Source organism: Aquila chrysaetos, chromosome 21 (assembly GCF_900496995.4).
Source record: "Aquila chrysaetos chrysaetos chromosome 21, bAquChr1.4, whole genome shotgun sequence".
In the NCBI taxonomy this organism is placed as follows: Eukaryota; Metazoa; Chordata; class Aves; order Accipitriformes; family Accipitridae; genus Aquila; species Aquila chrysaetos.
In genome coordinates, this window is record NC_044024.1 from 21,509,193 (window position 1) to 21,535,175 (window position 25,983).

A 25,983-nucleotide genomic window follows, 5' to 3' on the forward strand; every position below is an offset into this window, starting at 1 on the left:
TTATTTAGGAAGGAAGGCTTAAGACCAAGATTATATTCAAAGGAAATTAAAGACAGGAAGCCCCAGGGTATTACAGCCCTGCCATGCAGCTCCTATTAAAGAAAATGAAGTCTTACAAGCAGCACAAATAGTGATGTCTGCCATAAGGCTGCCCAGCACTTTCTATTATAAGATCCTGTTTTCTATTGCTTATGACTTTGCCAAACTTAAACCATTTGGGCCAAAATTTTCCATGCTGTCTGCCTTGGGCAAATATTTTTGAAAGTTTACTCTAAAATGCTCAGCCATTTCTCCAACTGGAGTTAGGAAAAATAAATAAAAAAAAGATACTGTTTTGCCCATGTTTACAGGGATATGTGTAGGTATGCATATATATATATGCCCATGTATATGTATAAATAAGAAACTCTGTCTTTTTGAGAAATATTAGTGCTTCCATGGTTTGTAGTGAGGACTTGAAATTTGGGCAATTTTTTTTTTTTTTTTAATCTGGAAAATGACAATTTTAACATGTTCAGGGGAGAGTCTTTTGAATTTACCAACTGTGTTTTTGGGAGATGCCACCAGAGAGCTCCAACATGGAAACAGTACACATGTAGTCCACTTGGCAGATAAACTGAGCATGGGCTGAAGAGGACTTAGCAAGCAGTTGCATCCCCCTGGTTGCACTGTAGCTGTAGTAAGTCTGGACAGAAGATTAAAAAACAGGAATGAGCAGCTCTTCTAAGCTCTCTGTGCTCCTCTTGACTAGTGCTAAGGCAGCGGGGAAGAGAAGGAGTCTGCCTTACCATATTGCAAAAGGTGGAGGACAGTGGGCGAGGGAAAGAATGGCAGGGCAATAGGATAGAGGTAAGAGGAAAGAAAAAGAACTTAGGAAGGCAAGGATATAGAAGTAGTGAAAAATTTGAAACAGTGCTCTGGAGTATGGAGAAACAGGGACAGAAGTGCTTATAATCATTACACCTCGGCCCTTGAAACCCAAAGACATGGTTTGTTTCTCAATCTCTTTCTAGTGGCAAAGTTAAGCAGAGTATGTTTTGTATCTCGGGTAGGCTGATCACCTGGTGTGGTGGAATTCTACCTGATGACATTTGATTTCCAGTGTAGGCATTTTAAAGAATTGTCAAGTTAATAAATACCCCTCTTCCCTCTACAAACTGTTAAAATAATGTTTACAATGTGAAGTCAAAGATCTTATGATGGTTAATGAAGAATGTAAACATTATTTTAATAGCTTGTGGGGTGTAACTGTTCATTATTATGTCCATTTGCCATTCACCTACAGCTTTCACTGTGTGCCTCTCCTACATCACATGCTCCCATCTTCCTTCTCATCACTGCCCTGTTCAGTGAACTTCTTTGCTACTCTCCTCCCCTCATATGTCCTTACTCTGCACATTCGTTTTTCATTTCTCTTTTTAGATCATCTCCCTCAAATCCTAGTCCCTACATTTGTACTTTCTTTTGCATTGTCTTTTCCTTTCACTACTGTGAACAGACACAGCATTCTCCTATTGCCAAAGGTCATATCTTGGTTTCTTTTTTAGCCTGGCCTTCTCTTCTCTAGACTCACACAGGCTGTCTGTGGTTAAATCTTCCTGCCTCTTCCAACATGTCATGCAGAGAACCTGCCCTTTACGTAAACATGTACACTTACAGGCAAAGGCTCTTCTGGGCTCCTTTCAGTTCATGTTTTACTAAAGCAATGTCCTCCTCTCTGGTCTTGCTTTCTGTAATGTCACCCTTGCAGAGTCCATTCAAACTCTGCTACTTAGATCATTTTCCTGGCTCTTCATCCTATTTCACATGTTCTGCTGTCTTGCTTTTCTCTCTTCCACTTCCACCTTGTTCTATGTCTCAGATGGTGCTGCATCATTATTTACAGCTGTCTTCGCTTCCCAGCAATGCAAGCTTTTCCCACATGATAGTCTACTCCAGCAATCATTTCCATGCTTTCTGTCATGTTGTGAGATGTCTAAGAAAGCCTACAAAGCTAAAAGTTTATTATTACTTGAAACTTTTCTTAAAACTAGCTTGTATCACAATGCTACTGAACAATGCTGGCTGACTATGTAGTGGTGTGCCAGACTATATGAGCATCTGTATTCAGATTACTGCTGCCTTATCTTTCCATTTGTACTAGCCCAACTCACCCTTTTTTCCCCTTTATTCCTCTGTTTCCTGAAATTAACCCAGATTATAAGGTGTGACCTGCCTTTTTTGCAATTTATGAACAGTACCTTGCACAATATATCTTTCTCCAATCCTTGACTGGCCTCAGGCAGCAGCATGATACACATGATATTAAAAATAATTGATGCAACTTTGAAAAAACTGAATAATTTAGAAATTTGCATTTTGAAAAATGAGTCTTAAAGGAGCCAGTCTGTTTCATCACAGTGGGACTATCAAAGCAGTAGCACGCTCTCATCTTTATGTAATTAGGAGAAAATATCATGTTATTGTTGAGCATTGGGCATATTTTTGGAGTTTTTTTCTTTAATCTTGCATTGTGTGTGTTGTCTTTGCAACAATACTTCTTGCTATGGTAACAACTTTTTTGTTGGAATCCAGAGCATGAATGTGTAATGCTGCATCTATCCTATTACTCCTGAGAGAAATTAACTTTAGGAAGATTTGTTTTGGCTAAACTTTCAAGGAGGAAACAAAGTGTAAAAATGTGCATTAACTGAAAAGAAGGCTTACTTTTAAGCAATATTTCCCATTATTATATGCCATTGTCCTTTTGTTACAGCCTTATGTTTGAAGACATTAGCTATTTTTTTTGTAAATGACAGGGTGGGGAATGTTATTTTGCTCACATTATTTTATTCTCATCATTTTTCACATCAGAAAGTAAATGGTTTCTTTCTTGAGTCAAATGAGCAACAGCTGGATCTTCCTGTACCCCCTCCCATTCTTCCAGCTGAGGATCAACATCAGCTGTGGCTTTGTGCAGAGGCACAGTGTGGGATCAAGACTGTAATTTAGCATCTCATTCAGCTGATATGAATATGTAATTATAATTAGGAGCTCCAGGGTCCATCAGCACATGTATGAGCCTGGACTTTAAGTTGTACTTGGATGTATTATAAGCCTAAACTCTCTAGTGAGTAATAAACCTGCAAGCCAAGAAAAGCCAGAGGTGAGAACTTTGTCTGGAGGTACTGTAGGACTTCCCTGGAGGTCCTTCAAACAGTGAATCATCAATGTTGAAATGCTTGCAGCTGAATTCCTAGCTCAGGCTCAACTACAGAAAGAGAAAGAAGGAAACTACAGGCAAATTGGGCAATTGACTTGTCTGCTCAGGGTGCCAGTACTTGATGGACTTTTTCTAGAATCAGGGTAATAGTCAATAATGAGTGCAACAGTGTCTAACTGGGCCTAATTCTGCTGTATGCTAAGGACTTTTAAGATGTTCCAAGCATTGTCTTTTCTGTCTAAAGTCAGTGGGGGAACCTGTCTAGCGATCAAGACAACAGTATCTAGGGCCGTCCATCTGGCATCAGTCTTACAATCTGTTCTTTCCAGAGGCAGGATCTTCCATTTCAGAAGTGGACTCAGCTCTCTGATAATTTGGAACAGAAAGGGAGTAGTAAATATTGCTACTGTTAGAGCTTTTTTTTTTCTTTTTCTTCATTTTGTGGCTTTGTAACTGTTGTGGCCTTGTCATACAGGTAAGGATTTGAACTTTGTTAGTGATGGAGGGGTTTATGAAAGAAATTCAGTGTATTCTTTACCCTTATCTCTGAACTAGTAGTTACTAGACAAAAGTCCCTGTTCCACCTTTCAGATACCACTTGTTTTCACTACATATTAATACAAATAATACAGAAAGAGGCTAAAACTGTTGTCTTTCACTCAGGCAAAACTCCACAGATGTCAGTGGGTTCAGATATCATTTGCAAAAGTGCAGCAATGATACAAAAATATTTTTTTAAAAATATGCCTTTAGTTTTAGCTGGTTGCTAGAGGTATATGAACAGGTGCTTGCTGCTGTAAATGTAGATGGAACTAGGTTCTGTTGTGTCTGCTCTGTTCCAAGTAAAAATGTGAGGAAAGCTTTTTGTATGTCTGATAGAGATTCAAACGTTAGAAAATCTGTGAAGACCTTAGCAGTCCTTCAGGATGAAAGTGTCATGCAAGTGTAATATATAGTTTTAATATAAAGGGTGAGGAAAAAGTAATTTCATTGTGATTAAAAAAATACCTCTTGGCTCTTTTGAATTCCCCAAAATTTCCAAACTGGAGAATTGAAAGAGTAACTGCATAAGATTGTCTGAGTCAAACAATGTTATTCTAAACTTATTCTCAACTTGCTTCTCAGTAGTTTTTCTTTTTTTAAAGCTGGTTAGTTGGACAGCTGTTTGCTGGACTGAATCTAAAATTGTGCAAGGGGCTCCAGTTGAACCGAAGTCCTGTGTATTCCTCTGCTCTTTGGAAACTTTCCAATGGCAACAATATAAAAGTTTGAGGGCTAACCTAGAACTGATTTTTACTTATTACTATATTTGAAGATGGAGATTTTTAAAATTTTTAATTTTATTGATTATTGATTTTGCAAATTTGCTGCAAAGCCGGTAAGGAAAATTTCTAAAACTTAAAAATTGAACATTTTGCTTCTCTCAGAACTTGGGACCTGCTAATCATTTTGACTTCTATGTGGGCTAAGAAATTGACATTTTGGACATGCTCATGATTTTTTCAGCCTGCTTCTCACATCGGAGCAGAAACACCTTTTAGTCACTGGTATCAACCTTGCCTTCTGAGCTTCCTTTTCAGGATTTTTTCCTGTATCAGCAGGGCCCAGCTCAACCTGCTTTCCTTTATGCATGGCTTTTTTATTTGCAAAAAATTCAGAACTTTAATTTTTTTTTTCTTTCATAATCATGCCTAAGTCCCATGCATATTCCTGAGCAACATTTTTGTTTTCATTGAGAGTTCAAATTCTGCTGAGTGATTGCAAGCTCCATTTTCTCCCTATTGCAGAGGGCTTTGGAGGAATGAATGGGACAACATCCTAAAAGTGGAGAAACTGACAAACGGGAAGGCATATCCTGGCTCATATTTTATTATTTATGCTGTATTTGTTTTGCTTCCATCTTGTAAATCTAGCAGGTTCAAAGTAAAAATTTATCATGCTTTGTTTTTTATAAATTTTACAGTCAAAATTCACTAAAATTGGTAAAATGGCAAAGTTGATTAGAAACTTGGTGGTCTTTTCCAAGGAACATTATTACATAAAAGAATAGCTTGCTCATTGCACAGGCCAGAACTTGGTGAACCTTGCATAAACGTTTATTTGTCATCACATTATAAGATCAGATAAACAAATGTGAAATGTCATCCGGTATCTTCAGTACCTCCATGCCTTCACATACCTTCTTTGCATACCTTCATGTGTTACAGAAAGGGCTAGTAGGGTCCTACGCAGCCTAATAAGTTATGTAGCTGAAGAGCTTTTCCTTAGAAAGGAGACTGATGTTAGAAAGCAGGATTTGATCCATGTCATGAATGTATGTGAGGTTTGAAAACAGATGCTGAGGCTACTCGGAGTCACTGAAGAAGGTGATTTATAATTAGACCTGACAGCCTTATTGAAGTTAATAGGCTATATAGTGAGCAAAAGCAGTCCATAATAGGTAGAAAATACCTCTTCGAAAGATGTAATCCACTTTGATAGTGGATCAGCTCAGAACCATACACAGGCTTTCCATCTAATCCTGTCCGAAATGATGTTCTAGACACAGACTTCCTTCTGCTTGGGAGAAAAAGGAAACCTATCATGTGGATGGCGTAAGGACACTGGCTATTGAAGATGCCCTGTGGAGTTGCACACTATTTCAGGATAGCTCTTTCTCTTCCCACTTTCATGACTCCAATGAGATTCACACAGGTTTGAAGTGAACACCTTCATGGGATATTCCTTCTCACAGAAGTTAGGAACTAGAACTTCCCTTCTGCCAAAGACTATGCTTCAGTTGCCATAACTCCTTTAACTTAGCCTTTCCAGGAAGGGTCTGCCTTCAGTTAAATGTCAGCACTTGATCTTCTGAGGGACCAGAAATCAGTTCTGTTTTGAGATATGCTGGTTGGCCACAGAGCAAACTCTGGGTCACTGTGCAGCTAATCATCTCACTATAGCTGTGGTGACTAGCCAAGGTTTTCTTTGTGTTTTAGTGCCCAGAAGAAGAAGGAAGATATCTTGATCAAATAAATTTTGCATTATTTTATGAAGTAATTGATTAGTTTGTAAGCTGACTTGAAGCAGCATTACTGAAAATACCACTCTTCCAGCCACACTGTAACGTCAAAACAGATGGGATGGAATTGTACCATCATTTGATGTGAATGCCAGCCAGGGCTTAGAGGACAAGTGACCCTTCACAGATTCAGAGATAGTCTTTCTGCTGGAGCCCCTTTGATCTAGTGGTCATGGTGAGCGACAGCTTCCCTGAATGAGACTTATCTACCTGTGGGGAAGGGACTATTAAAAGAATAATCTTTCATATCCACTTGAAAGGAATTTCACAAATGCAAAAAAAGTATGCGTAAATGAATGCGTGCTAATGGGAACTGTCATCAAGGGAATCTTGTGCAAGCAATTCTAGAACGGATGCAAGATATTGTGGATAACCAAGACTGTCCAACTCTGGAAGTAAAATAAAGCACCCAGAATGGAAAATGTATGTTTAACAGACTTGCAAGAAAAAGCCTCAACATCATATGCGGGGGAATGAGTATGCTTCCTTCTTTTGAGATACATGGGTAATCTGTAGGGCAGAAAACTTTGTATCTCTTTGAAATGATCTCCAGATGCCATATTAAAATATGTCAAAGCATACAATGCAACAACTTTAAGCTAATGCTAGATTATAGAAATACCACTTAGTTCATAGTTAAAGAAAAAAAGAGAGGAAGTTGGTGGTCCACTGAGATTTATGCTAGTCTTTCGCCTCTGATAGGCCTGGTTTCCTTCCACTTATTAATTTAGATACAAAGCTACATCAGATGCTTGTATGAATACTTCATAGAGCCCTCTGCTAGGTATTTAAAATGCACTAAACCAAGAGAGAACAAAGGCCAGTTAATATACAGTGAAGAGATCAGGTGGGACAAAGACCTTCGGAAAGGTACTGAAGGATGTGAGTTCAGTAGTTTCGTTCTTCAGCTCTTACTCATCTGAGTAATAAAAAGAGTGCTGCTTTTAAACGAAGCCCAGAACAGAAATTTCAGTGGATGCTGTGGGTCTGACTTGCAATGTGCTGGAAGACCACCCGTGATTGAAATGGCATGCAGGTACTGAAGGTCAGGAGTGGAATGTGTTTGTGGAAGGATATGAGTGCTCGGGACTATGGAGTGTTACTTGCCCAGCCCATCGAGGGGAGTTGTGAGATTAGTTAAAGTCTATACAGGTCTTTGAGGATGTACTTGAGGCTGAGGCTGTGGCTCACGAGCACAGCTGTCTGCCAGAAGGATGCATGACACAGGAACACAGTCGTGGGCCGCTGGTGGCAGTGGAGCTATGCTGCTGACTTTGATGGATGCTGCATGAAACCTTTGGTCAAACTCCCCTTAGTGTAAGTGGCTCACTTGCTCCCCTTCTCAATAAATAGACCCATCCTGCAGTAACAAGAAGTTTTAAAGAGAAAACTGCACTTTTAACAATACTGGCTAGACCTAGGGATTGAGAAAATTGTGCTCTTTTAGGTTTTAGGACTGGGGTGGTGGTGTCTGTAACAAGGAAAGGATTCTGCTCATGACTGTGGAAATACAAATTTTGCACGTTAGGCTTCTGGATGTAGTAGCTCTGACTATTCATGCCATTAACAAAGCAGAGATCCTTTTTAAAGAATCTTACATGTGAGTGTAAATTGTTGATTTCTTATTGTTTTGGTGTTTACATATTGCAGTTACTTAAGAAAATGGGGCCAATTATAAGTATTTGGCAGCCTCAATTCATAAGTTTCCTTGCTTCTCTATCTTTTCTATCCTAATTTTATATAATGATAAGATTTTTAAAAATTGTTCTGTAATTACCTAGTTCTATGCATTATGTAGAAGGATGTTGAGAGACATGTGATTATAAAATCCAGACTGCTGTGTGCTGACATTTATGTCTTTCTCTCTCAGCACTAGCATGAATAGATGGTAAATTTTCTCAAGCTAAAATGTAGCTGGAAGGTTTCTGGTAAAAATCAATTTGCATTTTTGGATAACAAACAGAAAAAAGGGCAGATACAATTTTCCAACACCTGCTCTGTTTTCTAACTTCTTCCATTGAGTCTCTGTATGGTTCAGAATTGGTTTTTTGCCTTTCACTGGAATGCCTAAAATTGGCTTCTGACAGAAATAAAATATTAGAATAATTGCATTCTGTCCTTTCTCATTATATCATTTTCTGTTTTCTTCAACATACAATCCATAGAAAAGATGTTTCTAACATTTCCTGAAAAATGTCTTTCAACATAAGCTTTTTCCATCTGCTTTTGGAAAATCAGAATATTTTATAATTATACAATCATCTTGCTCAAGTTACTTGTTTTCTATTAAAACACTTTGTACTGTTAGAGGTGTCATCTAAGAAAGATTTAGGAAAAGTTAGAATTAAAGGTCACCTTTCTGTCTAAAAGTTGCTCATAGAAAAAGATAACTAAACAGACCTGCTCTTTTGAGAATGATGTCAGAATTTTCCTCTAGATACCCATTTTTTAATTAACTTATGATGGAATTACATCATTCATCTTAAATATTGAGTAATAGAAGCCCTTGCTAACTGTTCCATAACTCTGGTTTAATGGATGAACTCTCCACTGGTTTCTCAAGACTACTATTCCAGCTAGGAGCTGATAACATTTGAAATAAATTTGGACCATTATGTGAGAGGTTGCCATGCATAAGGGTCTGGTTAAAATCAAACTGATAATCAACTGATATTGTAATTGGTATCTGTTAAGATATTTGAGGCTGAGATAAATTTTAGGGGGATTAACTCGCTCTAACTTAATTTTTCAACTTTTAACTTCTATGATAGTTTGAAAGTAGGAAGGAATGAATAAACCCATAGCAAAAAAACCCCAACCAAAAACCTGAACTGAGAAAAAAGAAAAATAAAGTAGCTCATCTGAGACTTGTCAGAAATAATCCTAGCACTGCTGTGCTCTGCTTGCTACTTATATTCTTGCAAGTATCCGCTTAGCTTCATGATAAACACATTAAAATTGTGAGCAATTTTAGAACAGTGAAAGGGCAAGCTCTGCTCTCATCTGGGGTATGCTGGACACATTTTTAGGACGGGGACTGCACTCCCCAGTCTGCCCGTGGTCCCCAGGCAGGCGGGTGCGGGGCGCAGGACTCTCTGTGCAGCCCAGCAGGGCGCACTGCGCTAACATTGCTAAAATCCCACTAGTGAAACTCGTCAGTAATTGCGGTTCCTTCCCAAGGGGCTTTGACTAAGAGCGCAGCTGCATGATGAACGTGCTTACAGTAGGGCACTGGCAGGTTAAGAAAACACTGACTTATGTCTGAAAATGGTTCTAGGGTCAACTGCTACCAAGACGTGAAAAACTAGCTCTGGAGAAGTGGCTGTGTCTGAAGGAAAATCCTGCGGTACGATGCCAGGGATTCTGTGAATTATTAGGTTTGCAGTATGTAAACAATATATTTTAACTTAGTTTATGTGTGTATGGCTCACTCCTGGAAGAAGCCATGACTCCCACTAGCTTTAGTGAATGCTGCAAGTGCACAGAGCCTCTATGGATATGGCTCATAAGCGCTGCATTCAAAGAATACTGAAGCTCTGGATTAACCCTTCCAAAACCAGAATTCCTCCAAAAGTGCTCCTACTTTATTGTCTCGAGTTTGCATATATAGGCATTTACTTAGGTGTAATCATTCTCTGCGTCACTCCAGAACAGTTTTCATGTGCGGAGAAGCCCTTGCTCGTGTGCGATACATGCGTGTGCAGGGTTCAGTCCTGTGTTGCATTTGATTGTGTGTACATATGCAGATTCTGTGCTTGCCCAAGAAGCTGTATCAACAAAGAACAAATTCTTATATTACACACAGAAAAGTTGTGTAATGGAAACAAAACCCTGCACATTTGATAATTAGATTGGATTAGATCCCTGTGCTGTAAAGTTGGCAACATGTATTTAAAAAAATGACTGGGTTTTGATTTTTAAGAAGAGACAAGTAACCTTTTCGTGGAGCTTATGAAATCAGCTGGGACTGACTGATGATTCTCTTGACATGAAGGATGTGTTCAAGGGAAATGGGCTTGCCCATCCTTTCACATTCTAGCCTGGAAAGAGATGAGTAGTAGTCTGGTCCATGTGATGACATTTCACATGTGGCAACTTTCGATTTTGGCAAATACATTTTGTTTTCATATACCTTCTTCTATTGTAGAACATTTTGAGGATCCATGTTGTTGTTTTGTTATAAAGAGGAACACTCTAGTTAAGAGTATAATATATGAGGGGCAAAAATGGGGGGGGGGGGGAGATAGAGGGTCACACAAGACTGCCTTGCAATATTCTCTTCTTATACATTTTGCTCCCTAAAATGTTGCTGTAATACTGAAGTCACAAGCAGGCTTTTTGCTTCAGTATGCAAGCTGTATCGACGCAGGCTAGGGAATGAAGCCACTAAATCAGGTACATAAACACTCTTGCTTGTCTCTAGGCAGAGACAGAGACAAAACTGCCCAAATAGAGTTCACAGACTTCTAAGGATAACTCTTGTTTCCTTCTCTTCTGTAATGTTCACTGAGCAGCTGAGCTTCCTATCTCTCATTTGACCATTGGATCAACATCCAAAGCCTCTTCCTTTCTTATGAAGCTTGAAGCCATTTTAGGTACATTATTTACATTCCGGGCCAAAGCAGAATCTTTTTAGAAACTATTCATTCTTGGATGAGGATCAGTGCTGTTGTTTTTCTTCTAATTTTTTTGCTTAAATGTCAATTAATCAAGAACCCTGATACTATCTATGTATACTTACCTGAACTACTTTTGCAAACTGTTGATTTGTCTGTGTTATGCACAAGCTATAAAAAGGGTCTTTGTAGCAAAGTCTGCTCAGGACCAGCATATTTATTTGTGTAGTTTATTTTTTTCTCAAGTGTCCATGGTTCCAATCAATAAAATAGACACAAGAATGTAAGTGAAGATGGAGAGGGGCAATTCTGTGGGTATATCTCAAAGCAGACAATATTATTTTTAATATTTGATGTCCAGACCTGACTACTGCAGCTTCCTATCTTTCTTCCTCAACTGCATTTGTACAGGCAGCAGAGACATTGATGATTCTGAGGGCACACTGTGTCTAAAATTTGCTGACCGCACTAAGATATTTCATTGCTTAGCTAGTGCTGGTGGATGATCCACATGCCTGAAAAAAAGGGAGAGTAAAAAGAAATAAAAACATTTAAAAGTTTTGCTAGACTGTAGTCTTGGTATTCTTAGAATAAGTTGGGTAGAAATGGTTGTATATGCTTTATTCAGATGATGAGTGAGATCTGAACCTCATAATCAGTTTTGATATGTGTCCAGATTTCCAGATCTTAGATTCTGCTTGGTCTGCTGTCTTACATAATGGGCAGGGGAGCCTGGAGAAAGAAGTTGCAGCTCAGTCCATGGGACTGAAACAGGTAGCTTCTAACAGGGCTGGGTCCAGCCACTGCTTGCATAGGTGGCAAAGGCTGTGCACCATGTAGCTGCTCCCCTCCACATGGTCAGAGGTGCAGCCCCCAGCAAAAGGTTAAGTTGTCCTGGTTTCCTAAGTGAGACTTGAAGCTAGGGAAATTATAGGAAGCCAAATAGCAATGGTAGGACATAATAGTCCTAGCTGTTCAGAGAGGACTGACCAGGAGGGAGAGTAGAAAACATGTCTCTAAAAGGTCAAGTGTGAATTCAGACACATGTAGTGAAAAATTTCTCTTATGGAAAAAAAAGAGAGGCAATGCTGGTTTATATCTGAAAGATGATTATGAAACCAGAGATGCTGATGGGACATTTATTGTATGTGTACTGTGGCCATATTTCCTGGAACATGGAACATGAATAATTAGGTTTAATATTCTGGGTTATCTGAATATTTTTAGAAGTGGAATTGGAGGAAAGATTATAAGGAGATTCCTTTGTAGAAGTGTTTATACAGATTGTGTTTATAGGGGTGAATAAAAATAAATAAAAGCAGCAGAGATGGAAAAATTTCCTAATGCTCTTTCACCTCAACTGAATCCATACTTGTCAGGGAAGGTAAGGCTTAAAAAGGAAACCCTCTGGAAAAGTTTGAAAGCTGCTACTTTAATCTTCACCTTCTGAGAAGTTTCAAATATCAAGAGCAGAGAGAGATTGAGTCTCTAATTAGTGAAGGAGGCAGGTAGGACATTAATTGATTTGTTATGCTACTTCTTTGACCTGTGCTGTGTTTGAGAACAATAGAAGAGCTGTAATGTTCTTCAACAACAGAATAGAGCTTTTATGCAATAGCAACTTAGAAACCTTTGATCACAAACTGTTGCTGTAAATCTGTAATTTTTATATTTTTGCTACATGTACTTTAATTTTATTCATTTATTCTTTGTTTAGGAATTAGTTTCACAGAGTTTGGGCTACTTTCTCATTTTACACAGTGTTTGGAAAGTCCTGAAATCAACGTGTCTCTTCTAATAGTGGTATAGTACAAATCCAGTAACATTTCCGAGAAAGTGGAATAGTCTGTTTTTATGTATGATGCAGGTCATTATAAACCTGAAAAATAAGAAAAGGGGGGAATGAAGATGAAGAAAGATAGAGGAAGGATTTATTTTTATCTGTCCTGGATTGCCATTTAGGGTCAAACTTACTATGTAACAGTGTCTGTTATGGCTCCACAGTCCCAAATTTCACAGTGAAACATTATACTGTCACCGCATAGTCCTTTGAAAGTTGCCTTCAGTAAAGGTGTTTAATAGTGCTAAGAGTTTAATTAATGATTTAGAACCAAAGAGACATTTAATTTCAAGAGAATACATAAAAATAATGCTATAAAAGCAGTGTATGTACTGTGACAGTTTGATATCAAAACCTATTGGCTTACAAAAATGTGTGGGCTTGGGCATAATTTAATCACTTAGTTGATTTTTTGTTGGGAAGGAGAACAAAAGAACAAAAAGGGTGTCTCAACTTCTATATAGCCCTAGAAGCAGAAGCATTGACTGAGAATTTAATGAAAATGTGCAACACAAACATATTGGAGGTCTGAAAAAAGAAAGGGCCAAGAGTTTGTATTTGCAAACAGAAGGTCCCTGGCACTTTGAATGTAATTCCTAGTGATTGTTTTTAACCTTTTTTCAGAGAAGGACTGCTTTTCCTAGTCCCAGCAGCCAGTTTAAAAAGGGATCAGACGCTTAGCCTGAGTTTCAGTCAAAAATTAGATATCTGTTTGTCTAGGTTCCCTGTGTAGCCAAAAAGGAAAGACAGACATGATCCATCACACCCTGAGAGAGATGGCTGAGATAGATAATCAGGATCTAGTGCCCTGGTTAGATGAAGTGTCCTTTGCAAGTACCTGTCCAACATAATAGTGTAATGGCAACAGAATGATCTTGGACCTTGCTTTGTCTTAGCTAAACTGTGAATGTAAACCAGCATAATTGCATAGTAAAAGTATTCAAGTAAACACTGTTATCTGGACATGTTGCTTTGGAGGGGATTTTACTTGAGACAAAACCATTTTTTATTTGGTAGAAGAATGCCCAGTTAGGGAAATGGGCTTGTTTATTTGTAATGATTTAACTCAACATCTGCGTAATGAATAAAATTTTAACTGTGGGACACGTCCATATATCAAAGCAAAGTGTTGCTTTTCCTGAAAGGCGGCGCTTCTCATCTTTGGACAGACGGCTAAGTGTGTTTAAGAGCTTCAAGTCAGTCTTTTTTGTAAGGACTGACAGAGTACTACCCATTTATTCTTCCCTGCCTTGAACCATGCTTGTGCCTGTCATTATGTGAGAGACCTGATTACATCGATGAGCAGTTTATGTAGACTGAGGACTATGTATATTATGTACAGAATTAGGGAATTCCTTATGTGATTTTGATACCTGAAGGTACAAGTTCAAGACTGACATTTACATTTTCTGGAGAACACATTTGTCTATTCATTTATTAAGCATCGTTCTCTTTCATTTCTTGGCCCTCTGTGTAGTGGAATAGAAAATAATACACGTGTGTGTGTGTAAGAATATCCAGTCCCACTCTGGAAAAAAAAAACCTTCAGCCAAAATAAGTATTTGACTGTTTTGCAAGATAATGTCTAGCATGATGTAATATCAGGCACCTGGTACAGTCACATCATCATTGGTTTCAGCTTTTCTTCATGACTAACAAAATTAGGCAACATATACCAAAAAAAAAAAAGAAGAAAGAACTATAGGCCAGATGGTTTTTGAGAACTGAATAAAGTGAGAGGTGAAGTAAGCATTTGACAAGAATGCACAGGGAAAAGATTAATCATCACTTCATGTTCTATGTCCAAAACAACTGCGTCTTTGCTTGTCTGTGATGCTGATTTTGAATAAGACAACAGGCGCTCTCTTTAAGAGATAGGGAGACTGTCCTCTGAAGGAGAGCTAGTATTGTACAGATGTAAACAGTCTGCATAACTCAGAAATCCACAACAGAAAAATTATTAAAAGGATTTACACAATTTGATCACAAACTACCATGATGGTATGCAAAAGTTAACCAATAAATTGTCTGAAGTGCAGAATAGCACATGTTTAAATAGTTAAAAATATTGGTCATCTAATTTTAAAGGTCATGTTGGCTATTTGTGTTTGTTTATTTTCAATAGGATTGATAGGAACATCCTGGAAACATACAGGAAATTTGCAAAATGTATCAAGGTTGGGCCATATGGGTAGCAGGCAGCACCTTGATACTGCAGCTGTTTGCTCTGAATTTTTTAGCTGTATGAGTGAAATGACTTGAGAGTCATATGTATGTCTGAAACCATCACTGTATATGTTTTCACATATGCATATGCTAAATACATGCAGAAGCTTGTATGCATGTGATATACAGGCAGAGCACTGTATTCGTAAGTGTACTCATGTACTTCTTTGAAAGTGACTTAATAAATATTTTTGTTGATCAAGTAGAAAACACTGGAACAGAAGAATATACAAGGGGATACAGGCATAGAAAATTATAAATATATACTCTGTTAGCCTTTTCATTCATATAAACATAAGTTATGTATAATATGTTGATTTTTTTGCATTTTAATGACAATGGTAAGAATGGTGTACCAAACTGTTTCAGCATAAATTAATTTTACAATCAAATTCTAAAAGCAATGATCAAAGGCCTACTACACAACTAATAATTATTTGCATAGTTGCACCCTGATATAGGTTGATACCTCTCTGATAAGAATGTTTTTGTTAAATACTATCCTTTTGTGGCAGTTTCTTCTAAGGACCTGACAGCAGGTTATTTTTGTGCACAAAGGGTATTAAGCAAAGAGAACACTTAGCTCGCATATATGCAGGTAGATATAACTAGTTCCTGATGCACACACAAACATACTATATTTGTATGTGTATATACATATATAAGTTGTATGTAAGTACAACATTTGACACAAACATAAATTTCTGAATTTTTATGTCCCTGATTTATATTATCTTGCAATATTCCATGACTATTTGATATATTAAAAATCTGTCATGATATTTAGACTGTTAACATCATTACAAAAGCAAACATTTTTTTAGTTTTCTCATTACTTTCAGGGCTATCAGCCCTCATTTCACATCCTGTTTTGTGGAAAGAGAGGCCAGTTTCAACAGGTTTGGATTTCACATTTGGGAGAGAGAAGAATTAGTAGTTCAGAGACTGTTCAGATAAGCCTGACCTTAATCGACACAGTGGTATGTTAGTTTCTGCTCAGTGAAGGAGAAAAAGAGAGAAGCAATATTGCCAAGTACTTAAAAATCATGAAGATTTCAGTTTAGATTTTCTACAGATGACTTAAAACAAAAGACACACAAATTTCTGCAGTTATGTATATTTTGTCTCAGTGACCTCACATCAGATGTGAAAAGCAAGAAAATTGTTTTCTGGCTACCAGGATACTCTTTTCCCTAGGGCCTGAGAGCTATGCAGTTCGTTCCTCATGCACCATTGCCGCTAATAAAGCGGCAATCTCCAAGTAACGTCCCGATGGCTACATGTGCAATCCTGTTATGCCATAAGCATAGTCACTGTTGAGGGGGGAGACTGGTTCTATATGGGTTCTGCTTCTGACCCCTCCAACTCCTGCTGCTTTCATGGCACTCAGATGGTCACACTGGATGGCTCAGCCTTTGATTAAAAAGAACCTGGGTTTGCTTGTTCTGTCTTTCTGGATTTAATAGGGGTTGCACTTGCTTAGCAACCGCATTTTCTTTCTGCTGCTCAAATAACTTTGACAGTTAGATCGAAACTTAAGAATGATCTCTAGGTATAAGCTTCTTACAAGTGCGTGCGAGTTTTGGCAATGGCATATGAATTGCCTTTGTTCATCTAGGCTGGCACTCTGCTTCCAATGCTGGGAAAAAGGCGCAAGAAATACGACAGTTGCTAGTTTCAGAAAAACTCCCCCAAAGGAAATGTTCTTTCCTAGTATCTGGTACTTAAAAATCCACATCTGAGGGTTTATTTCCATTCTAAGTCTTCTCCTGACATTCAAAAATGTTTTATTCCTCAGTAATGTAGTTCTTGATGTTGTTGTCATTGATGAAATATTTGGTTCTTTTTTGTGTATAGCTATACTCTTGGTCCTAATTATGTCATGGAGCATTAGGTGCTCATGGAAGAAACAGATAAACATACTCTAGGCAGCAGCAGCAGCACATGTTCACCATGCTATCCAGCCAACATTCCTCAACTCTGACCTGAGGACCACCTCTGGAGATAAGAGTCCCTTCTTATCAGCGAGTCCTCGCTTTCTCTGCCAAGACTGTTAGCAAAAAGGACATTCAGAGCCAACAGTATAGTTTTGTACAGCAGGGGCTTGTTCACCAGAAACTGTTCTGTGATCACTAAAGTGATTTCATATACACCACCAGAAAATTTATATTGTAACATATTTATGTTCCCTTTCACCTAGGGCTTGAACCCTGAAGAACTGGCAAATTATCAATTCTGTAACTCATTTGTTTCCTCAAGACCTGGCACTTATGTAACTGTTTCTATCTGAAGTGTATCATGGTCCCAGCTGACTGGAAATTAGCAAATGTGACGCCCATCCACAAGAAGGGCTGGAAGGAGGATCCAGGAAGCTACAGGCCTGTTTGCCCAACTTCGGTGTCGGGGAAGGTTATGGAGCAGATCATCTCGAGTGCCATCATGTGGCACGTACAGGACAACCAGGTGATCCAGCCCAGTCAGCATGGGTTTATGAAAGGCAGGTCCTGCTTGACTAACCCGATCTCCTTCTGTGACAAGGTGACCCACTTAGTGGGTGAGGGAAGGGCTGTGGATGTTGTCTATTGTCTATCTATACTTTAGTAAAGCCTTTGACACCGTTTCCCACAGCACTCTCCTGGAGAAACTGGCTGCTCATGGTTTGGATGGGTGTACTCTTTGCTGGGTAAAAAACTGGCTGGCTGGCCGGGCCCAAAGAGTTGTGGTGAATGGAGTTAAATCCAGTTGGTGACCAGTCACAAGTGGCGTTCCACAGGGCTTAGTACTGGGGACAGTTCTGTTTAATATCTTCATCAGTGATCTGGGTGAGGGGATCGAGTGCACTCAGAAAGTTTGCAGATGACACCAAGTTGGGCGGGAGTGTTGATCTGCTGGAGGGTCAGAAGTCTCTACAGAGGGATCTGGACAGACTGGATCGATGGGCCGAGGCCAACTGTATTGAGGTTCAACAAGCCTCAGTGCCGGGTCCTGTGCTCGGTCACAACAACCCCGTGCAATGCTACAGGCTTGGGGAAGAGCAGCTGGAAAGCTGCCCAGCAGAAAAGGGCCTGGGGGTGTTGGTTGACAACTGGCTGAATACGAGCCAGCAGCGTGCCCAGGTGGCCAAGTATCAGAAATCGTGTGGCCAGCAGGACTAGGGCAGCGATCGTCCCCCTGTACTCGGTACTGGTGAGGTTGCACTTCGAGTACTGTGTTCAGTTTTGGGCCCCTCACTACAGAAAAGACTTTGAGGTGCTGGAGTGTGTTCAAAGAAGGGTAACGAAGCTGGTGAAGGGTCTGAGAACAGGTCTTATGAGGAGCAGCTGAGGGAACTGGGGTTGTTTAGCCTGGAGAAAAGGAGGCTAAGGGGAGACTTTATTGCTCTCTACAACTACCTGAAAGGTGGCTGTAGTGAGGTGGGGGTCAGTCTCTTCTCCCAAGTAACAAGCGATAGGACGAGAGAAAATGGCCTCAAGTTGCACCAGGGGAGGTTTAGACTGGATGTTAGGAAAAATTTCTTCACTGAAATGGTTATCAAGCATTGGAACAGGCTGCCCAGGAAAATGGTGGAGTCACCATCCCTGGAGGTGTTTAACAGACATGTAGACATGGTGCTTAGGGACATGGTTTAGTGGTGGACTTGGCAGTGGTAGGTTAATGGTTGGACTGGATGATCTTAAAGGTCTTTTCCAACCTAAATGATTCTGTGATTCTATGAATCACAGGCATACTAGCTACACTTTGTAAACCAGTAGATGTTATTACCACTTTAAAGATGAAGCCTTAGAACTGTTGAATATTTTCTGAAAATCAAACAACATTTGAATTACTGTCTCAACTCTTACCTACTCTTGCCTTAGGTAGTCAAGTTACAAAATTAAAAATATTCTTCATGTGACTAACTATTTGCCCAAATCACAAATATTTTTTTCTTTCACAGATGGCATGGTAATTGCTTGTTTTCAGTTGTCAAAAATCACCACCATCTAATCAGAGGGGTGGCTGAGACACCAGTTGTCTTAAGTTTTGGTCCTGCAGACTTGCTCGTCTGCTGTTCAGTAGCAACATAAAGTAGCGATGCAGGTTCTTATAGTGACAAATCATCCTGACTACCTCTGCTGGGAGGTCTTCCCATAATGTTCATGAAAAGATTAAAAATTAGTTGATAATTTCTCAATGAATCAGCCTGTACTTTCCAGTCATGTTTACTATCATTTTCCTAGGATAACCTTAAAACATTTTATAATTTTATTTCATGTATCTGTCTGAGTATAAAACTATGCTCATGCATCATTTAACACTCCTCGACTGAGAAGGTCGATGTTTTGGCAGAGCTAGGTGTTGATGTCTTTATGGATGGAAAATTTTGGTTTTATATTATATCAGTAACTCTACAAGATGTGATACTGGGATTTAGGGATCTAATCTTTTGGAAAATGATGGATGAGATCCAACTGTTCTTGTTAAGCTTTGAAAGAAAGGCTGACACTTGTGGCATATGCAAGTGCTGTTTAGTTGTTTGCTTGAAACTGAAAGTCTGAAGAACAAGAAAATCAACATTTTTAGCCTGGCTCCAACATATGTATTTATAAAATATCCAGATTCTCTTTATATTTTATTTTTAAAGCAAGACTGAAATAAGCCTGAATTTTGAATCTTTCTTTTGGAATAGGATGTTATGGAATATTTATTTTTCCTGTTGTGGAATATTTATTGTCTTACAGCCTGTGTCTACAGTCTCACAACACAGAGAAAATAAATCCTGATGATGTTAAACTCTGACAAAACTCTGACAATTTCACTTTTGCTATGGGAACATGATGGCCTATTTTCTGTTTTCTCCAGAAGCTTGTTGGAATTTACCTTGGAAATCGTGTGAGAGCTTCAGGTTTGTACTTCTGTATATGTGAGCTGTCTGTGTATTTTACAGAAAACGTTCATCCTGATTTGCTTTGGCAATTATCTTTGCCTTTCTCCTCTTCTGCATGAACTACTGTTTCACTATACAATAACTAGAGATTAGCTGGTGAAAACGGTGGCCACCTTTCCACCCTCTGTGGGCCCATATCCTGTGGGATCTATTTTCAAGGTACTACTACAAGGCAAAAGCGGGGCTGTAGCCTCCTTGTGCTGTGAGACAGGGAATTCCACAAAGCCTGAGGTCAGGCAGCTTTGCAGGATTCTTCTTAATGCTCCGTGACACTTTGGATCCAAAATCAGTAATCCCAAGTTTCCCCCTCATGGGGATTACAAATGATGTCTTAATTTACCAGCACTAAGAAAACTCTTTTTTATCTCTTTGTTTATAACAGAGGGGTTTTTTAATTTTATAACAGAAAAATGAAAAAGCAAGTCCTACAAGCTTTCCGTTTAAATTTTCAAACCAAAATGAGCTGGCCTGGGTCTTTCTACAGCAGGCACTGTCAAGACAATTCCATCTTGAATACTTTCTGTTTTAAAAATATTCTGCCCAGAATATATGTTTTTAAATTTTGATTGGTCTTTTTAAAGTGATAGGCATCTGTTGTTGAATATGTTGAGATGAACAGGGAAAGTTCTTCCTGCTAATTACAGTGGTAGCACTTATGTCACATTCAAGATTTATTCCCCTAACTTGGGAGGTAAGTAAATAAAGAGATAGATTCTCCTTCTACTGCGAAGGGAAGGACAGAGGTGGAATAGCAAGGTAGACCCATGTTTTGAAGTCAGTGGTTTACAGTTTAAAGTTCTGTGCTCAGACCACTACATACCACTACATTTGCAGATACTGGTTCATTCAGCCCTCCAGAAATCTAATCATTTTAGGATTTCCAGTGTCTTAAGTTCACAGCAACATTAATTACCATGCAGAAGTCTGGCTATTTCAAGACAATGAAGAGATATGAAGAGAATTGGTGGAAGAATGAATCAGGGGTCATAGTCTAGTTCAGTATACAGCCAAACAGTCCTCAGTCTGATAAATGAAAACAAAATACCAAGCTTGAGAGGAGCCAAAAAATATCTTAATAAATAATTAGAGCTTGTATGTTTCAGAGAGCCGGGTTTTCTTGGCAACACCAGCCGGTAGTCATTTCTGAACAAACAAGATTGAAATTTATGTCTCAGTGAAGCAATACTGGAAGCCTGTTTGACGTGCTGCACAAAGACCATTTCCAGCGCTCTCCAGCCAGATGAATTTCCTCCATGTGCTGCAGGTGGGCAGAAATGTGGCGCATTCGCAAGATGCGTCTCAGATGCAAGATCGTTTTGTGCTCCAAAGGCATCACTTGTATCAATGAGTCTGTGGGATGCTGCCAGGGGACATCTGCTTTTTAACCAAAGAGGAGCTGGCTGAGTTTTATGTGCGCTCCAGTGTTCAGGAGTGCTGAGTTTCTGCACCTCTTCACATCAGTGGGGTTTGTGTAGGTTCAGCAGTTGTAAAAACAAACAAACCAACCAGCAAAAAACCAGGCCTGCAGGGAATAGCTTTCTGCAGGTATGATTTACAGGTGCCTTGTTCCTGTGTGAGCTAGAGAATAAATGCATTTGTACAAGAGGCTGGCCTTGGGACATGTCTCCATGATCAGAACTACCACCAGCCAGATCATGCATACAGAAGAGCTTTGCCACAGCAAGGTATTAGTAGTGGCATCTGTAAAATGGAAACCCGATGCACAGGAAGCAGGCAGCGTTGCCTCTCAGCTCATTCGGGTGAGGTGGTGGGGACCCCAGGCTCTGGGGGCAGTGGCAGGCAGGGCTGGGGGTGAGCAGCCAGAGGGGCCCTGGAGCAAGAGGCCGGGAGGGAGGGAAGCTGCGTTCACCCTGCGTTTGCTGCACCAGGCAAATGCCCTTCTCCTTCCCCCAGTGGCCGTAAAATGCAGGTTCCCACTCCTGCACCCCTCACCTCCATGGAGCTCCTCCTGTCCCTCAGCTGCTGGGGAAGAAAACAACAGGTGGAAAATTAATGCTTTCTCCTTTTTTACAGCATTGTTGCAACACCCTTTTCTCCCCTTTGGCTTCACGGAGACTGGGCTGCTGTGCTAGGGCTGACTGCTGTCACCGCTTTACCTTTCGAGACCTTGTGCCGCACCCCCACATTAAAAGGTTTGTTCGCTTTAAGAAAGCGTGTGCCGTCACTGCAAAGGAATGTATAAAATCTGGTGTCAATAAGCTTAATTGGTGTGAAGGCCTGATTGGGTTTGGGGGTAGAGGTGTATATATTGCCTCCTGCTGAACTCTGTGAAGAGGCCTGGCAGCTTGGCTTTGCTGGAGAGAGCTGCAGAGCAGTGACCTGAGGTGTGTGAGTAAAATCCTCAGCTGAGGGCTGGAAGGAAAAGTGCAATTAGTGGTGGTCTTTTACTGTTGCTGATGGCAGTCGGCTCTGGTACACTGAGGAGAGTTAACGCCGAAATGCATGGAGGTATTAGAGCAGAGCTAGGAGAGCTGGCGGGTCTGGGAGGAGAAGCTTGAGTCCTGAAAGAGAGGATACTTTCTGGATCTGGGATAATCTGGGATTCCTAGGGAGAAACTTGCCAGCTGAACTAGAGAGTCTTGGTTCCTGCTGGTATGGCTCAGCCTTCCTAGGAAGACACTTCAATGTGTGTTTGATTAAGAAGAAAACGGGCAGAACAAGTGGAAAATAACTGTACATCTCAAAGAAAATTCCAGTGGGCAAGAGCTGTTAGTTGGCTTCAGATAGAAAGGCTGGGCTGTTCTAAGTGATCTGCTTTTTAGAGGTAAGCGAAAGCGGTACAAGTGTACACTTCAGGGTATAAGAAATTAAAGGGCAGCACAGCTGCTAAAAAATTAAGGTTGATGTATTTGCCTCTATAAATGCAGCGTGTTTGCCAGAACTCTGCAGTTGGATTAAACTCAAAGCATATGTTCTCTGACTTTAGGATTATCCCACACTGGGCTGCATCCATCACTTCTGCTCTCTCCTTAGCAAAACAGCTGAAGTTGTGTAAACCAGCAGAATCATACATCTAAAGTCCAGCAGTCCTTGCACCACTTTAAGTTCACTCCTTAAACTTCCTTTTTTCCTTTGTTCACTTCTTTCCCTATATAGATGCTTCCTGATTTCTTCCTTTTTCTTTCTGATGTCTTTATTTCTAATGTATTTTCCTTATTATTTTGTCTCCCTTTCAGTGCTGAGACCTGACTGTCGCTTGTTCAATGCATTTCCAGATGAAGTACCTCTACGTTCTCACTTCTGCTTCTTTCATGTTTTGGAGAGGCTCCTTAGAAGCACCCCAAAATAAATCTAACTTTCTTCTTTGACTTGCACAAAAAGTCAACAGCAATAGGTTTCTGGTTTCCTGACATTACTTCTGTTTATAGTGATCAATACTTGTTCAGTGTTTCCTTGCTATTTTCAGTCTTGTTTAGATTGTAAATAATTTGGATCAGAGACCTGTCTTTTTATTACAATTACTGAAAAACTAGGATGATTAAATCTTGGCTTGTACTTAAGGATCCTAGAGAATCCGAAGCTATTGATAACAAAACAATTCAGCAGAGTGAAATTGATCTTCTTATATACGGTGTTTGCTACAGTCAGTGTGAATCCCTAAAAAAATTAGTATTTTCCAATGAAACATATAACATACTGCTGACTTCAGGTTGTCTGCTAATCTTTGTAATTGGCATGAAATCTAGGGTGGCTGGGAGTCAAAACCCTGTCTTTTTGGCTTTGTGTGTGTTCTGCTGATTACCTGCCTAATGAAGTAAGTAGGCAGGGCAATCTCTTTGTGTCATCCTGCAACCATGTCAAGTTATTCACTAAAACTCTCTTTGGGAAAGTGGGTTGGAAACACTTAGGTGAAGATTTTCTTTTCGGTACAAATTTGCTGCTTTGTGGAAACTTAAGGATGTTATAGGAGATCAGCATCAATGAATTTACTAGCTTTAAAATAATGTGGAGAAAAATAAGCAAAAAGTCTGTGATTGTTCTAGCTGTTTCTAGAATGAAAGATTCCAGGCTTTCCTCTTGAAAGTGGTACTAGTTGCACTAAGGCAATTAAAGAGAGTATGCTGTTTACAGTTAAGTGTTTATGCCATTTTTGAGTCAATGTTGATCTATGAAAATCTGAGACTTGAATTTTTGTTTTGTTTTTTTTATAAGTTTAATTCTGCTACTTTGTAGAACTGTATCTTATGAATTCTACTAAATAGAGTTGTGAAAACTAGATTTGCTGCAGTTATATGAATATACTTCTTTCAATACAGAAGCTTATTCCTGCCAACAGTTGTCAGTGACATTGATTTTTCTCCTTGGTTCTTGTCTTATGTTTTAATATTCTGAGACCAACTTGTCTCATCTGTACCTCTTTTCAAAATCTGTGTTACCAAAGCTGTCCCTGGTTCCAAGCAGACCTCTCCATCTTTTTTGCTTTGGGTAAGGCCATTTTCACAGTGTACTGACTTTGAAGATTGCGATTATTTTAGCTACCAGCTTCAGTGACATTAATTATTTCTTATAGCAATGCTAAAGGAATAGCAGGAAATTGCAGCATAACTGGGAGCTATTTCCATGCTATGACCATGAGATAATGGCTGCTGTGATAGGTACTGTACAGCTACTGCTTCGGTTGTATGTGGAAGGTATAATATTTGTGTGCCCCTCCCTCCCATGGTATTGATCATTTCTGATCCAGGGGAGGCTTCAGATCCAAGGCAGGGGTGGGGGTAGAAATGCACAATTAGGAATTAATTATTATTAAATTGGTGAGGAAAAAATAATAAAAAATGGTATTAAAGGCTTAGCAAGTACAAGCACACTATTTAGGATACCATTCTCTCCAAGTAACTGTGACACTGTTAGGTTTTTTTCAGAGTCCCATAGATTAATACCATCTGAGACTCTCCTGAGCAGAAATACTTCAGAAAACAATCATGGTAAAATCAGCTCCAGGAGGGTTTGCTGTCATGCAGAAGTTCCAGATTGCATGCTGGTAGTTCCAGATCTGTATAACGCAATGATCCAAATCCCCTGTACCACTTGGTAGTTGGGTTAGAGTAGGATCCAGAACTGAGTGCTGTTGTACCAGCAACATGGCTAGTGTTCACTCTCATGCATCCTGTAGCATGGAGTTTTTGCACAGATATAAATTACAGTTAATCAGCCCTGAGTCTTGGGAGCTGAGTTCCCTGGAGACTGATTGCCAGGGGCAGGGTGTGAACTGCTGGGATCTGTCCACAGGAGGTGGAAAGAAAACAGAAAGCAGCAAAAAAACCTGGGAGGAGTAGTCATGAGTATGGCCCAGAAAGGTAATGGCAAAAGGATTCCGCAAGATGCAGGGCAGAAAGCAAAACTGGAAATCATGCATGATTAATCTACTTGCTGTTTTCTCATTGTGTTGTGGAAACTTGACTTTATAAACTGAATTGCACCAGAGAAGTATCTGGTTTGTATTATCAATCTTGTCTGCATATGGAAACAAGTCAGATCAAACATCAAGATTTTTTATTCTTTTAAGTGCCATCATGTTTTACTACATCTTTTGATATATCTCATAACCATTTTCTTTTTCTTCATTATAAATGATTAATTCACTAGGCAGTCAGCCTCCCTTGAGTATTGCAGGGTTCTAAATTGTTTATTTTGCCAAAAAGTATTTGTTTCTGGATCAGAAAAGCTTGACTGGCTAGTAAGGAGGGAATTCTTCCTAATAAATATTCCTTCTGGGCACAGCATGCCTCTACATTGGAAAAAAGAGAAAATTTCTGAGAAGTGTTCTAACAGTGCTTGTACTTACTGTTGAAGTTGGAATTGTAAGAAACATTTTGCCATTTCTGCCTTGTGAAGATTTCCTAAAGGACAGCAGCATATTTTAATCTGAAGAATATTTATGGTTTTTGATAGGGAAGGAAATTGTATAATGCATGATATTACAGAGAAATTCAGATCTGTAATTCACACTTTAATACAGATACAATATTAATGTTACAGACTGATGTACTTCGGAGGTTTTTCTGGACTGTCATTTCTGAAACTGCCCAGAGAAAGGGAAAGACTTTCTGATTTTTGTCATTATAATTATATGCCTCTCAAAGGATTTGC

General features: G+C 39.4%; 1 long non-coding RNA gene across 2 annotated transcripts in view; it reads left to right on the forward strand.

Annotated features, from left to right (window-relative positions):
* The window catches only part of LOC115333916, an 82,403-nt gene extending 58,235 nt beyond the window's left edge, over positions 1–24,168 (forward strand). Inside the window, exons 3-6 of one of the 2 annotated variants that reach the window (XR_003920955.1) lie at positions 19,667–19,830; positions 20,976–21,136; positions 21,907–22,025; positions 23,070–24,168. This is a non-coding gene — a long non-coding RNA (uncharacterized LOC115333916). The remainder of the gene's footprint in view (positions 1–19,666; positions 19,831–20,975; positions 21,137–21,906; positions 22,026–23,069) is intronic. The other variant, XR_003920956.1, reaches the window with a different exon arrangement.
* Positions 24,169–25,983: the final 1,815 nt, after the last annotated feature.